The sequence below is a fragment of the Papaver somniferum genome, unplaced genomic scaffold (assembly GCF_003573695.1).
Source record: "Papaver somniferum cultivar HN1 unplaced genomic scaffold, ASM357369v1 unplaced-scaffold_99, whole genome shotgun sequence".
NCBI classification, from domain to species: Eukaryota; Viridiplantae; Streptophyta; class Magnoliopsida; order Ranunculales; family Papaveraceae; genus Papaver; species Papaver somniferum.
In genome coordinates, this window is record NW_020653081.1 from 983,318 (window position 1) to 997,775 (window position 14,458).

The 14,458-nt window shown below is 39.1% G+C and overlaps 3 pseudogenes; 2 read left to right on the plus strand and 1 right to left on the minus strand.

Annotated features, from left to right (window-relative positions):
* Positions 1-654: 654 nt before the first annotated feature.
* LOC113346530 lies at positions 655-754 on the minus strand (annotated as a pseudogene).
* A 9,476-nt stretch (positions 755-10,230) lies between these two features.
* LOC113346544 lies at positions 10,231-10,330 on the plus strand (annotated as a pseudogene).
* Positions 10,331-13,657: 3,327 nt separating this feature from the next.
* On the plus strand, positions 13,658-13,757 carry LOC113346531 (annotated as a pseudogene).
* Positions 13,758-14,458: the final 701 nt, after the last annotated feature.

Below are 14,458 nucleotides of genomic sequence, written 5' to 3' on the forward strand. Positions count from 1 at the left end.
TGGTCTAGAAACAATCTAAGTGGAGCCATCATGCTTTTTGTTTGCTAGAAATCAATAGGTTTGATTTGGTTGAGTCGTCCTTGATCTGTGTTTGCTTACCCTTCCAATTTAGAAAATTCTATTATATGCTTGAACGTAAAAGAGACGCACTAGGTAGATTTGTTAAAGAGAAACCTAGTAGTTCGAAGCGTCTCGATTACCTTAGTCTAGAAAGTTCGGCTTTTGAAGAGTCTGTTTTTGAACGTTCTTTGACCGAGGAGAGAATCTCTATTGCTCCGATAGCGCCAGAAATGGCAACTTTGAAAGCTTTCTTGAATCCAACTAGGACTACCCGTCCTTCGTGTATTAAGTTAGCTGAAATGAAGACACCCTGTGAACTGAAACCCTGGACCTTACAGATGCTCCCAATCTTTTTAGGGAAAGAAAATGAAAACCCTTATTACCATGTTAGGGATTTTGAGTAAATTTGTAGTTTTCTAAGAATTAGAGGCTTAGATGATGATGCTTTGAAACTTAGGTTATTCCCATTTTCCCTTAAAGATAAGGCCAAGTCGTGGCTGTATAGTTTGGACTCCGAGTCAATTGAGACATATGAACAACTTACATCTGCCTTTTTCAATAAGTTCTTCCCTAGGCACAAAACATCGTCTATTAGGACACAGATATGCACATTTTCACAACAAGAGGGAGAATATTTATATAGGTATTTGGAAAGGTTAAATGATTTATTATCTCAGTGTCCTCATCATGGTTTAGAAAAGGTTAGGCTAGTTCAGATCCTTTATGAGGGTTTAGATTATTCCATAACGACCATGGTTGAGTCTCTATGCACTGGTGGATTTGAAAACCAAACTGTTGATGCGGCGATGGAATTTTTTAATGAAATCGCCGAAAAAACCCAGCAATGGGAAAATAGTAACGCACCCCAGAAAAAAATTCTTTTAAGTAGAGGAAACGTTAATAGGGTAGAAGGAGGCTATGAATCAGATGCCAAAATTGCTGCTATGGCAAAAAGGTTAGAAGCCTTAGAAGTGGGCCTGACTAGTGGTAGAGTGGAGCCTTTTTGGGAAGGCCAGAATATTGAAGAGCAGGCCAATGATCTTTATAATAATACTAGATTTGATAACCGTCAAAAGATTGACCCATATTCAGAAACCTATAATCCTGGTTGGAGAAACCATCCGAACCTTTAGTGGTCTAAGGGCCAAAGTCAAGGTCAGTTTAGTAATTATAATGCTCCCCCAGGTTTTGGTTATACTAAGAATCCTTCAGGACTAGCTCAGTTTCAGAATCAGTCAGATAAGAAAATCCTAAGTATAGAGGAATCTCTCGCCTTGTTAACTCAGCAAACTGCAAAATTCCAGTTATCCGTAGAACAGAGTCTACAAGCTAGTAACAGGATATGACAAGAAAATAGTCAGGCTATTTCCAAGTTAAAAACCCAGGTTGGTCTGATAAGTGATTCTTTGAGAGAAAAAGGTAAGTTTCCTAGTCAAACACAACCCAATCCTAGAGGAGTTCATGAATTAGGGGCAAAACCATCGAATCAATTGAATGCTGTTAGAACCCTTAGGAGTGGTAGAGTTGTAGACAATAAGTTAACCATGCCTGATAGTGAACATACTGTAGTTCACCCCTCAGAATCTCACCTCTCAGGACCAGTAGCTGAAGGGATTGATAAAGTTTCTGATGATGTGAATTCGGTTCCTGAAAGCCCTGATTTTATGCCTAGAGCCCCATTTCCTCAGCTATTAGTACCAACAAAGAAGGAATCGAACTTTAATGACATAGTGGAGGTTTTTAAGCAAGTTACCATAAACCTTCCTTTATTAGATGCAATTAGGCAAATTCCTGCTTATGCCAAGTTTCTTAAGGATATGTGTACGTGAAAGCGAAAACTTAGCGTTCATAAGAAATCCTTTTTAGCTAGTCACGTAAGTTCAATCATTCAGAACACCACAACTCCAAAGTACAAATACCCAGGTTCTCCTACCATTGCTTGCACAATAGGTAACTTCCGGGTAGAAAAAACTTTACTTTACTTTACTTAGGAGCCAGTGTGAACTTACTGCCATTCCATGTATACTTACATCTAGGACTTGGTGAAATGAAACCTACTCAGATGACACTGCAGTTAGCTGATAGGTCTGTTAAAATCCCTCGAGGTGTTATCGAGGATGTTCTTATTGAAGTCGACAAGTTTATTTATCCAGTGGATTTCGTGGTCCTAGATACCTAACCTGACCGTGACCCAGAGAACCAGATACCTGTGATTTTAGGTCGCCCATTTTTAGCTACGTCTAATGCGATCATTAACTGTCGAAATGGTGTGATAAGTTTATCTTTTGGCAATATGACTATGGAGATGAACATTTTTAATGTCAGTAAGCAACCTCATGAGATAAATGACACATGTGTTGAAGAGGTGAACATGATAGAAGCCTTAGTTCATGAGTCATTACCAAACATTTTGTCTGAAGACCCATTAGAAAATTGTCTATCCCATTTTGGTTTAGATTTTGACGACGATAGCACTATTGAACAGGTGAATGCTCTATTAGATTCTACCCCTGTGTTAGACACTGATAGATGGAAAGCTAGGTTCGAACCGTTACCAGTTTCTGAGACTACCCTAATTCTTTCTTTAGAAGAGCCCCCAAAGTTGGACCTTAAACCGCTACCCGATACTCTAAAGTATGTGTTTTTAGGCCCATCTGAGACTTTGCCTGTGATTGTAGCTTCCAATTTGGATAGTGATCAGGAAAGTAGGCTAGTAAATGTACTTCAAGACAATAAGGAAGCTTTAGGGTGGACTATAGAAGACATTAAGGGTATAAGTCCTACTGTGTGTATGCATCAGATTCATTTAGAGGAAGACTCCAAACCTTCTAGGGAGATGCAACGTCGACTGAACCCTAACATGAAAGAGGTAGTTCGAAAAGAGGTGCTTAAGTTGTTAGATGCGGGTATTATTTACCCAATTTCAGACAGTAAGTGGGTCATCCCTGTTCAGGTTGTCCCCAAGAAATCAGGTATCACTGTAGTCCAAAATGATAATAATGAATTAATCCCAACCCGAGTGACCAGGGGATGGCGTGTGTGTATTGACTATAGGAAATTTAACAAGGTCACAAGGAAGGATCACTTTCCCCTTCCTTTTATCGACCAAATGCTAGAGCGATTAGCTGGACATAGTCACTATTGCTTCTTAGATGGCTACTCCGGTTATAATCAGATCGTTATTGCCCCAAAAGACCAAGAGAAAACCACTTTTACCTATCCCTTTGGTACCTTTGCGTATAGACGCATGCCTTTCGGGATTTGTAATGCCCCTGCGACTTTTCAGCGTTGCATGATGAGCATATTTTCTGACATGGTAGAACGGTTTTTAGAGGTCTTTATGGATGATTTTTCAATGTTTGGTTCATCTTTCGATGAGCTCTTGCATCATTTGACATTAGTGTTGACTAGGTGTAAGGAAAAAAATTTAATGCTTAATTGGGAAAAATGCCATTTCATGGTTAAATCAGGAATTGTGTTAGGGCACATCGTTTCTTCAAAGGGTATAGAGGTAGACAAAGCCAAAGTTGACCTTATTATGACATTACAGGTCCCAAAAACCGTAAAAGATATTAGGTCATTCCTAGGGAATGCATGTTTTTTCCGTCGATTCATTAAGGATTTTAGCTTGATTTCTAGACCTCTTTGCAATTTGCTTGCAAAAGATGTTAAGTTTGTCTTTGATGATGCTTGTTTAGAGGCTTTTGAGAAGCTTAAAACTTTACTCACTACTGCCCCGATAGTCCAGGCACCTAACTGGAACCTACCCTTTGAGATTATGTGTGATTCTTCAGATTATGCTATAGGCGTCGTTTTAGGACAACGAGAAAACAAATTACTTCATGTGATTTATTATGCTAGCAAAACTCTGAATGATGCTCAAATGAACTACACAACTACCGAGAAGGAACTTTTAGCCATCGTGTTTGCCTTGGATAAGTTTAGGTCCTATTTATTAGGTTCTAAGATCATAATCTATACTGATCATGCTGCTTTGAAATACCTTTTATCTAAGAAGGATACCAAACCTAGATTGATTAGATGGATCTTATTGTTACAGGAATTTTTCCCAGACATTAGAGACAAAAAGGGTGCAGAAAATGTAGTAGCAGATCACTTATCTAGGCTAGTTGTTAGTTCCACTAGTGATTCCCTTCCTATAAGGGATAGCTTTCCTGATGAACAATTGTTCTATGTTTCCCAATCACCTTGGTATGCAAATATAGTGAATTATCTTGTTACTGGTCGAACCCCTCAACATTGGGGTAAGCAAGATCGTTCTAGGTTTTTAGCCGAGGTTAAGTATTTCTTTTGGGATGATCCTTATCTGTTTAAGTATTGTCCGGACCAGATTATTAGGAGATGTGTATCTGAGAGTGACTAGTCTAGTATTATCTCCTTTTGTCATGAACATGCATGTGGGGGTCATTTTAGTGCTAAGAAGACTGCTGCTAAGATTTTGCAGTGTGGATTTTACTGGCCTTCGTTGTTTAAAGATTCCCATAGTCATTGTGTTTCTTGTGAGCGTTGCCAGAAGTTAGGAACCATTTCCCGTAGAAATATGATGCCTTTGAACCCTATTTTAGTGATTGAGGTCTTTGATGTGTGGGGAATTGATTTTATGGGCCCATTCCTATTTCGTTTGGTTATCTACAACTTGTCACTGTAGACTATGGTCTAAGGGGGTTGAGGCTGTCCGTGTAAACGAAGGACCACAGGTCATAGTCAGTTTTTGAAAGAGAATAACTACATGTTTTGGTACGCCGCGATCTAATTAGTGATGGAGGTTCACACTTGTAATAGACCGTTTTTCTCTTTAACGAAACAATACGTATTACCCATAAAGTAGCAACCCCATATCACCCGGTGGTCAGGTAGAGGTTTCCAATAGGGAAATTAAACGATTCTAAGAGAAACAGTTAATCCAAATAGGAAAGACTGGTCGTCGAGGCTCACTGATGCCTTATGGGCTTACCCGTACTGCGTTTAAGACACCTATTGGAATGTACCTTAGCGTGTGTATGGAAAGGCATGGTCACCTGCCTGTTGGGGTTAGAGCATCGAGCCTATTGGGCTATTAAGAACTTAAACTTTCACTTGACAAGGCAAGCTCAAAGAAAGCTCCAGCTCAATGAGTTGGACGAGATTCGTAGATGCATACGATAGTTCTAAGGAGTATAAGAACAAAATGAAACTGGCATGATAGGCTATTTTACGAAAGTCATTTTCTCCAGGTCAAAAAGTTCTTCTGTATGACACTCGTTTGCATCTATTCCCCGGGAAGTTGCCTCTCGGTGGACCGATCCTTTTATGTTCCGTACTGTTTTTCCTCATGGCGCTGTTGAGATTGAGACACCAGATGGCAGTAGTTCTTCGAAGGTTAACGGTCAGCGATTGAAGCCCTTTTTATAGCCTTTTCCTACAGGTGATGTTGAGGAGGTCCCTCTGGAGGACCCTGTTTACCTTGATTGACCATCGAGGCGATTTTGTATGTTGTATAATATTTTTGTAGGTTTTTGGTTACACTTCACCCAGGTACTATATTTCCACCTTCTCTATTTACTATTTTATCATGTTACTTATATTTTTGGTACTGTTCTTTGATTAGAAACATTGAGGACAATGTTAGATTTAAGTTTGGAGGTGGGGTAGAACTTTTTGTTACCTTTTCGTTGCAATAAATAAACTCCAGAGCCTAGAAATTTATCCCTATTAAGGATGGCACTAACCAATCTAAGTGGATGGAAGCATTTTGGTTATAGGAGTTGAGGAACCAATCTGACTAGCTGGCAACATCTAAAGAGTCTATTCATAAAAGCACAGAGCTTAGGTGTTAGAAATAACATGATAGTTTCACCATATCTCATTGAGTCCTTTTCACTTCTGTTTTTATTTTTTTTTTGTTTTTAAACTATGTTTCTCTAAATGATTAGGTGGGGCTCACGATTCAAGTTGTTACCAATGCTAGGGTGAATTAAAGTGATTGAGATACCAAAAAAAAAAAAAATTGAGACCAAGCCATCAGACCAACTGGAATAAATTCACTAAAGTCGACCACTTGGAACCCTTGTATATGCCATGTATGTTGACCTAGAGTTAGGATTATCAATCACACGGTTCCCTTGTATATGCCAGTGTGTTGATATTCCAGACTAGTATCTCAGTCCATTAGGATAGGTTCATTTTGGCGGAGGGTTCAAAGGACCCTCCGCCAAAATGGACCCATAAAATCAATGCCCCACATCACACCTCAACTAAAATGCCCCACACATCAAAGACCTCAATCACTAAAATAGGGTTCAAAGGCATCATATTTCTACGGGAAATGGTTCCTAACTTCTGGCAACGCTCACAAGAAACACAATGACTATGGGAATCTTTAAACAACGAAGGCCAGTAAAATCCACACTGCAAAATCTTAGCAGCAGTCTTCTTAGCACTAAAATGACCCCCACATGCATGTTCATGACAAAAGGAGATAATACTAGACTGGTCACTCTCAGATACACATCTCCTAATAATCTGGTCCGGACAATACTTAAACAGATAAGGATCGTCCCAAAAGAAATGCTTAACCTCGGCTAAAACCTAGAACGATCTTGCTTACCCCAATGTTGAGGGGTTCGACCAGTAACAAGATAATTCACTATATTTGCATACCAAGGTGATTGGGAAACAGAGAACAATTGTTCATCAGGAAAGCTCCCTTATAGGAAGGGAATCACTAGGGGAACTAACAACTAGCCTAGACAAGTGGTCTGCTACTACATTTTCTCACCCTTTTTGTCTCTAATGTCTGGGGAAAATTCCTGTAACAATAGGATCCATCTAATCAATCTAGGTTTGGTATCCTTCTTAGATAAAAGGTATTTCAAAGCAGCATGATCTGTATAGATTATGATCTTAGAACCTAATAGGTAGGACCTAAACTTATCCAAGGCAAACACGATGGCTAAAAGTTCCTTCTCGGTAGTTGTGTAGTTCATTTGGGCATCATTCAGAGTTTTGCTAGCATAATAAATCACATGAAGTAATTTGTTTTCTCGTTGTCCTAAAACGACGCCTATAGCATAATCTGAAGAATCACACATAATCTCAAAGGGTAGGTTCCAGTTAGGTGCCTGGACTATCGGGGCAGTAGTGAGTAAAGTTTTAAGCTTCTCAAAAGCCTCTAAACAAGCATCATCAAAGACAAACTTAACATTTTGCAAGCAAATTGCAAAGAGGTCTAGAAATCAAGCTAAAATCCTTAATGAATCGACGGTAAAAACCTGCATGCCCTAGGAATGACCTAATATCTTTTACGGTTTTTGGGACCTGTAAAGTCTTAATAAGGTCAACTTTGGCTTTGTCTACCTCTATACCCTTTGAAGAGACGATGTGCCCTAATACAATTCCTGATTTAACCATGAAATGGCATTTTTCCCAATTAAGCACTAAATTTTTTTCCTTACACCTAGTCAACACTAATGTCAAATGATGCAAGCACTCATCGAAAGATGAACCAAACACTGAAAAATCATCCATAAAGACCTCTAAGAACCGTTCTACCATATCAGAAAATATGCTCATCATACAACGCTGAAAAGTTGCAGGGGCATTACATAGCCCGAAAGGCATGCGTCTATACGCAAAGGTACCAAAGGGACAGGTAAAAGTGGTTTTCTCTTGGTCTTCTGGGGCAATAACGATCTGATTATAACCGGAGTAGCCATCTAAGAAGCAATAGTGACTATGTCCAGCTAATCGCTCTAGCATTTGGTCGATAAAAGGAAGGGGAAAGTGATCCTTCCTTGTGACCTTGTTCAATTTCCTATAGTCAATACACACACGCCATCCCGTGGTCACTCGGGTTGGGATTAATTCATTATTATCATTCTGGACTACAGTGATACCTGATTTCTTGGGGACAACCTGAACAGGGCTGACCCACTTACTGTCTGAAATTGGGTAAATAATACCCGCATCTAACAACTTAAGCACCTCTTTTCGAACTACCTCTTTCATGTTAGGGTTCAGTCGACGTTGCATCTCCCTAGAAGGTTTGGAGTCTTCCTCTAAATGAATCTGATGCATACACACAGTAGGACTTATACCCTTAATGTCTGCTATAGTCCACCCTAAAGCTTCCTTATTGTCTTGAAGTACATTTACTAGCCTACTTTCCTGATCACTATCCAAATTGGAAGCTACAATCACAGGTAAAGTCTCAGATGGGCCTAAAAACACATACTTTAGAGTATCGGGTAGTGGTTTAAGGTCCAACTTTGGGGGCTCTTCTAAAGAAGGAATTAGGGTAGTCTCAGAAACTGGTAACGGTTCGAACCTAGCTTTCCATCTATCAGTGTCTAACACAGGGGTAGAATCTAATAGAGCATTCACCTGTTCAATAGTGCTATCGTCGTCAAAATCTAAACCAAAATGGGATAGACAACTTTCTAATGGGTCTTCAGACAAGATGTTTGGTAATGACTCCTGAACTAAGGCTTCTATCATGTTCACCTCCTCAACACATGTGTCATCTAGCTCATGAGGTTGCTTACTGACATTAAAAATGTTCATCTCCATAGTCATATTACCAAAAGATAAACTCATCACACCATTTCGACAGTTAATGATCGCATTAGACGTAGCTAAAAATGGGCGACCTAAAATCACAGGTATCTGGTCTCTGGGTCAGGGACAGGTTGGGTATCTAGGACCACGAAATCCACTGGATAAATAAACTTGTCGACCTCAATAAGAACATCCTCGATAACACCTCGAGGGATTTTAACAGACCTATCAGCTAACTGCAGTGTCATCTGAGTAGGTTTCATTTCACCAAGTCCTAGCTGTAAGTATACATGGAATGGCAGTAAGTTCACACTGGCTCCTAAGTAAGTAAAGTAAAGTTTTTCTACCCGGAAGTTACCTATTGTGCAAGCAATGGTAGGAGAACCTGGGTCTTTGTACTTTGGAGTTGTGGTGTTCTGAATGATTGAACTTACGTGACTAGCTAAAAAGGCTTTCTTATGGACGCTAAGTTTTCGCTTTCGCGTACACATATCCTTAAGGAACTTGGCATAAGCAGGAATTTGCCTAATTGCATCTAATAAGGGAAGGTTTATGGTAACTTGCTTAAAAACCTCCACTATGTCATTAAAGTTCGATTCCTTCTTTGTTGGTACTAATAGCTGAGGAAATGGGGCTCTAGGCCTAAAATCAGACCTTTCAGGAACCGAATTCACATCATCAGAAACTTTATCAGTCTCTTCAGCTACTGGTCCTGAGAGGTGAGATCCTGAGGGGTGAACTACAGTATGTTCACTATCGGGCATGGTTACCTTATTGTCTACAACTCTACCACTTCTAAGGGTTCTAACAGCATTCAATTGATTCGATGGTTTTGCACCTAATTCATGAACTCCTCTAGGGTTGGGTTGTGTTTGACTAGGAAACTTACCTTTTTCTCTCAAAGAATCACTTATCAGACCAACCTGGGTTTTTAACTCGGAAATAGCCTGACTATTTTCTTGTCCTATCCTGTTACTAGCTTGTAGACTCTGTTCTACGGATAACTGGAATTTTGCAGTTTGCTGAGTTAACAAGGCGAGAGATTCCTCTAAACTTAGGATTTTCTTATCTGACTGATTCTGAAACTGAGCTAGTCCTGAAGGATTCTTAGTATAGCCAAAACCTGGGGGAGCATTAGAATTACTAAACTGACCTTGACTTTGGCCCTTAGACCACGAAAGGTTCGGATGGTTTCTCCAACCAGGATTATAGGTTTCTGAATATGGGTCAATCTTTTGACGGTTATCAAATCTAGTGTTATTATAAAGAGCATTGGCCTGCTCTTCAATATTCTGGCCTTCCCAAAAAGGCTCCACTCTACCACTAGTCTGGCCCACTTCTAAGGCTTCTAACCTTTTTGCTATAGCAGCAATTTTGGCATCTGATTCATAGCCTCCTTCTACCCTATTAACGTTTCCTCTACTTAAAAGAATTGTTTTCTGGGGTGCCCTACTATTTTCCCATTGCTGGGTTTTTTCGGCGATTTCATTAAAAAATTCCATCGCCGCATCAACAGTTTGGTTTTCAAATCCACCAGTGCATAGAGACTCAACCATGGTCGTTGTGGAATAATCTAAACCCTCATAAAGGATCTGAACTAGCCTAACCTTTTCTAAACCATGATGAGGACACTGGGATAATAAATCATTGAACCTTTCCAAATACCTATATAAAGATTCTCCCTCTTGTTGTGAAAATGTGCATATTTGCGTCCTAATAGACGATGTTTTGTGCCTAGGGAAAAACTTATTGAAAAAGGCAGATGTAAGTTGTTCATATGTCTCAATTGACTCGGAGTCCAAACTATACAGCCACGACTTGGCCTTATCTTTCAGGGAAAATGGGAATAACCTAAGTTTCAAAGCATCATCATCTAAGCCTCTAATTCTTAGAGTACTACAAATTTCCTCAAAATCCCTAACATGGTAATAAGGGTTTTCATTTTCTTTCCCTAAAAAGATTGGGAGCATCTGTAAGGTCCCAGGTTTCAGTTCATAGGGTGCCTCCTTCAGCTAACTTAATACACGAAGGACGGGTAGTCCTAGTTGGATTCAACAAAGCTTTCAAAGTTGCCATTTCTGGCGCTATCGGAGCAAAGGATTCTCTCCTCAGTCAAAGAACGTTCAAAAACAGACTCTTCAAAAGCCGGACTTTCTAGATTAAGGTAATCGAGACGCTTCGAACTACTAGGTTTCTCTTTAACAAATCTACCTAGTGCGTCTCTTTTACGTTCAGGCATACAATAGAATTTTCTAAATTGGAAGGGTAAGCAAACACAGATCAAGGCCGACTCAACCAAATCAAACCTATTGATTTCTAGCAAACAAAAAGCATGATGGCTCCACTTAGATTGTTTCTAGACCAGCTTCTAATCCTTCGAACGGGAATTCGTTACAATTTAAGCAAACCCCTCTGGAATCAATCCGAGTTAACGTAAGTTGAATAGAGGCGAGGGAAGCTCGGTGGAGCTTTGATACCCAAGGCCTCACCGGTATTACAAGGCGGCGCAGTCACGCATTCAACTTACAGAAACCGTCAAGAACTTCGAAGTATGCTTAAAAGAGTAACCAATATTTTTCGAATGACTTTCCTGTTAAGCTCGTTACCCTATCGGTCTCGTTCTAGTCAAAATTTTAGGCTTAGGTTCGCGTAGGTTACGTGTTCCTAAAGCGGGCAAGAAGAGAACGGTGATGAAATCCGAACCCTTATCTTGTATGGCCAGGCCTTGCCCTTTACTAAAAATAAATGTCCGTATTCAGTCCTCAACATATATGCATACGAAGGAGTCCAGTAACTCGCTGACAGGGGATTCGCGAGTGTTTAGAATCTTACCTCCCGTTCCAGACGGGGGATGAATCGGTTGTAGTCGACTCGGGCCACTGACTCCGATGTCTAGTGTACGAACCCAAGGTGCAGAGACAATATCGTAATTGTCCTCCTTCTCTGCAAACAGTTTATATTTAAAGTACCCTTCCGTAGGGGGTAAAAAAAATAATGTCCCAAAGTCCAAAAGTCCAAAAAAATAAAGAAAAATTACAAAAATAATAAACCCTAATACAGTTTTTTTTTTAAATAAAATAAACAAACCCTAAACTAAAATTGTCTAAAATAAAATTGTCTTCTTTTCTGTTCTTTTTGCTTTAATCTTTAGCTCCAAGTCTTTATGAAATCACCAAACTCCTTGGCTCAATTTTCTTTATGATCCAGAACCTGTAGACACAAGATAAATACCCAAAAACATAAAAAAGGACAAAAATAATAAAAATAAATAAAAATAAAATAAATCTAAAACCCTAAAAACAAGTCCGCGTCGGCGGCGCCAAAAATTGATGTGATTTGTAGATAGTGGTAAAAGTGGTTCGATTCTCAGACTTGTGAAGGATATTAATTAGACTTAAATTCTAATATTAAAATAGAAAACTCACTAAAAATTATAGCAAACTCAATCAAAGATGATATCAATACTAAAAGAAACACTGAGGCTAAGATTCCACTATTTTCCAAGTTCAAAGTGATTAAACCAATACTTATATTTATGCAATTTTCTTGTTTAATTTGATTCTAAAATATTGCAACAAGTAGATTTTCAAAAGTAATAATTGTAAATACCAAGTATGAAGCATCAAAAGTCTTAAAACTAAGATACTCATCAAATAAAAATCATATTCAATAATAGTTCAAGGCAAATAATCATATAATTATTGCAAATAAAAAGATAAAATAGAATATACCACTTTTTGTTGGAAAAATAGCTTCCTCTATCGCCTCAGCAATGGGGTTTAGCTCCTCATATTAATCATGATCTCAAAATGTGTTTGTTGCTCAAAAGATGATTAAAAGAGTGAAAACAGTGTATTGGTGTTGCAAAACAGCTGTTAAGAAAAACTGTTGCTTTGTCGCTGATTTTAAGACCCTAAATAAGACTGCCCTGAACAGCTTAATGTTCTTCAGCTGTTAAACAACGACACTGTTCTGCGACTGTTTACCGAGCGTCAATGTTCTTCGCGTTCTTCTTCTTCAGCAGCAGCAGCAGCATAAACAGAGTTTGGTAAAGCTCTGATTTCTTCTTCTCTGGCTCTCCTTAGGTTCCCAAACTCTCGACACCTCTTCTATATGACCCAAGACATCTATTTATATCAAAAATACCGATTCTGAGGGGTGAACTACAGTATGTTCACTATCAGGCATGGTTAACTTATTGTCTACAACTCTACCACTCCTAAGGGTTCTAACAGCATTCAATTGATTCGATGGTTTTGCCCCTAATTCATGAACTCCTCTAGGATTGGGTTGTGTTTGACTAGGAAACTTACCTTTTTCTCTCAAAGAATCACTTATCAGACCAACCTGGGTTTTTAACTTGGAAATAGCCTGACTATTTTCTTGTCATATCCTGTTACTAGCTTGTAGACTCTGTTCTACGGATAACTGGAATTTTGCAGTTTGCTGAGTTAACAAGGCGAGAGATTCCTCTATACTTAGGATTTTCTTATCTGACTGACTGATCTGAAACTGAGCTAGTCCTGAAGGATTCTTAGTATAACCAAAACCTGGGGGAGCATTATAATTACTAAACTGACCTTGACTTTGGCCCTTAGACCACTAAAGGTTCGGATGGTTTCTCCAACCAGGATTATAGGTTTCTGAATATGGGTCAATCTTTTGACGGTTATCAAATCTAGTGTTATTATAAAGATCATTGGCCTGCTCTTCAATATTCTGGCCTTCCCAAAAAGGCTCCACTCTACCACTAGTCAGGCCCACTTCTAACGCTTCTAACCTTTTTGCCATAGCAGCAATTTTGGCATCTGATTCATAGCCTCCTTCTACCCTATTAACGTTTCCTCTACTTAAAAGAATTTTTTTCTGGGGTGCGTTACTATTTTCCCATTGCTGGGTTTTTTCGGCGATTTCATTAAAAAATTCCATCGCCGCATCAACAGTTTGGTTTTCAAATCCACCAGTGCATAGAGACTCAACCATGGTCGTTATGGAATAATCTAAACCCTCATAAAGGATCTGAACTAGCCTAACCTTTTCTAAACCATGATGAGGACACTGAGATAATAAATCATTTAACCTTTCCAAATACCTATATAAATATTCTCCCTCTTGTTGTGAAAATGTGCATATCTGTGTCCTAATAGACGATGTTTTGTGCCTAGGGAAGAACTTATTGAAAAAGGCAGATATAAGTTGTTCATATGTCTCAATTGACTCGGAGTCCAAATACAGCCACGACTTGGCCTTATCTTTCAGGGGAAATGGGAATAACCTAAGTTTCAAAGCATCATCATCTAAGCCTCTAATTCTTAGAGTACTACAAATTTCCTAAAAATCCCTAACATGGTAATAAGGGTTTTCATTTTCTTTCCCTAAAAAGATTGGGAGCATCTGTAAAGTCCCAGGCTTCAGTTCATAGGGTGCCTCCGTTTCAGCTAACTTAATACATGAAGGACGAGTAGTCCTAATTGGATTCAACAAAGCTTTCAAAGTTTCCATTTCTGGCGCGATCGGAGCAACAGGGATTCTCTCGTCAGTCAAAGGACGTTCAAAAACAGACTCTTCAAAAGTCGGACTTTCTAGATTAAGGTAATTGAGACGCTTCGAACTACTAGGTTTCTCTTTAACAAATCTACCTAGTGCGTCTCTTTTACGTTCAGGCATACAATAGAATTTTCTAAATTGGAAGCGTAAGCAAACACAGATCAAGGCCGACTCAACCAAATCAAACCTATTGATTTCTAGCAAACAAAAAGCATGATGGCTCCACTTAGATTGTTTCTAGACCAGCTTCTAATCCTTCGAACGGGAATTCGTTAAAATTTAAGCAAACCCTTAT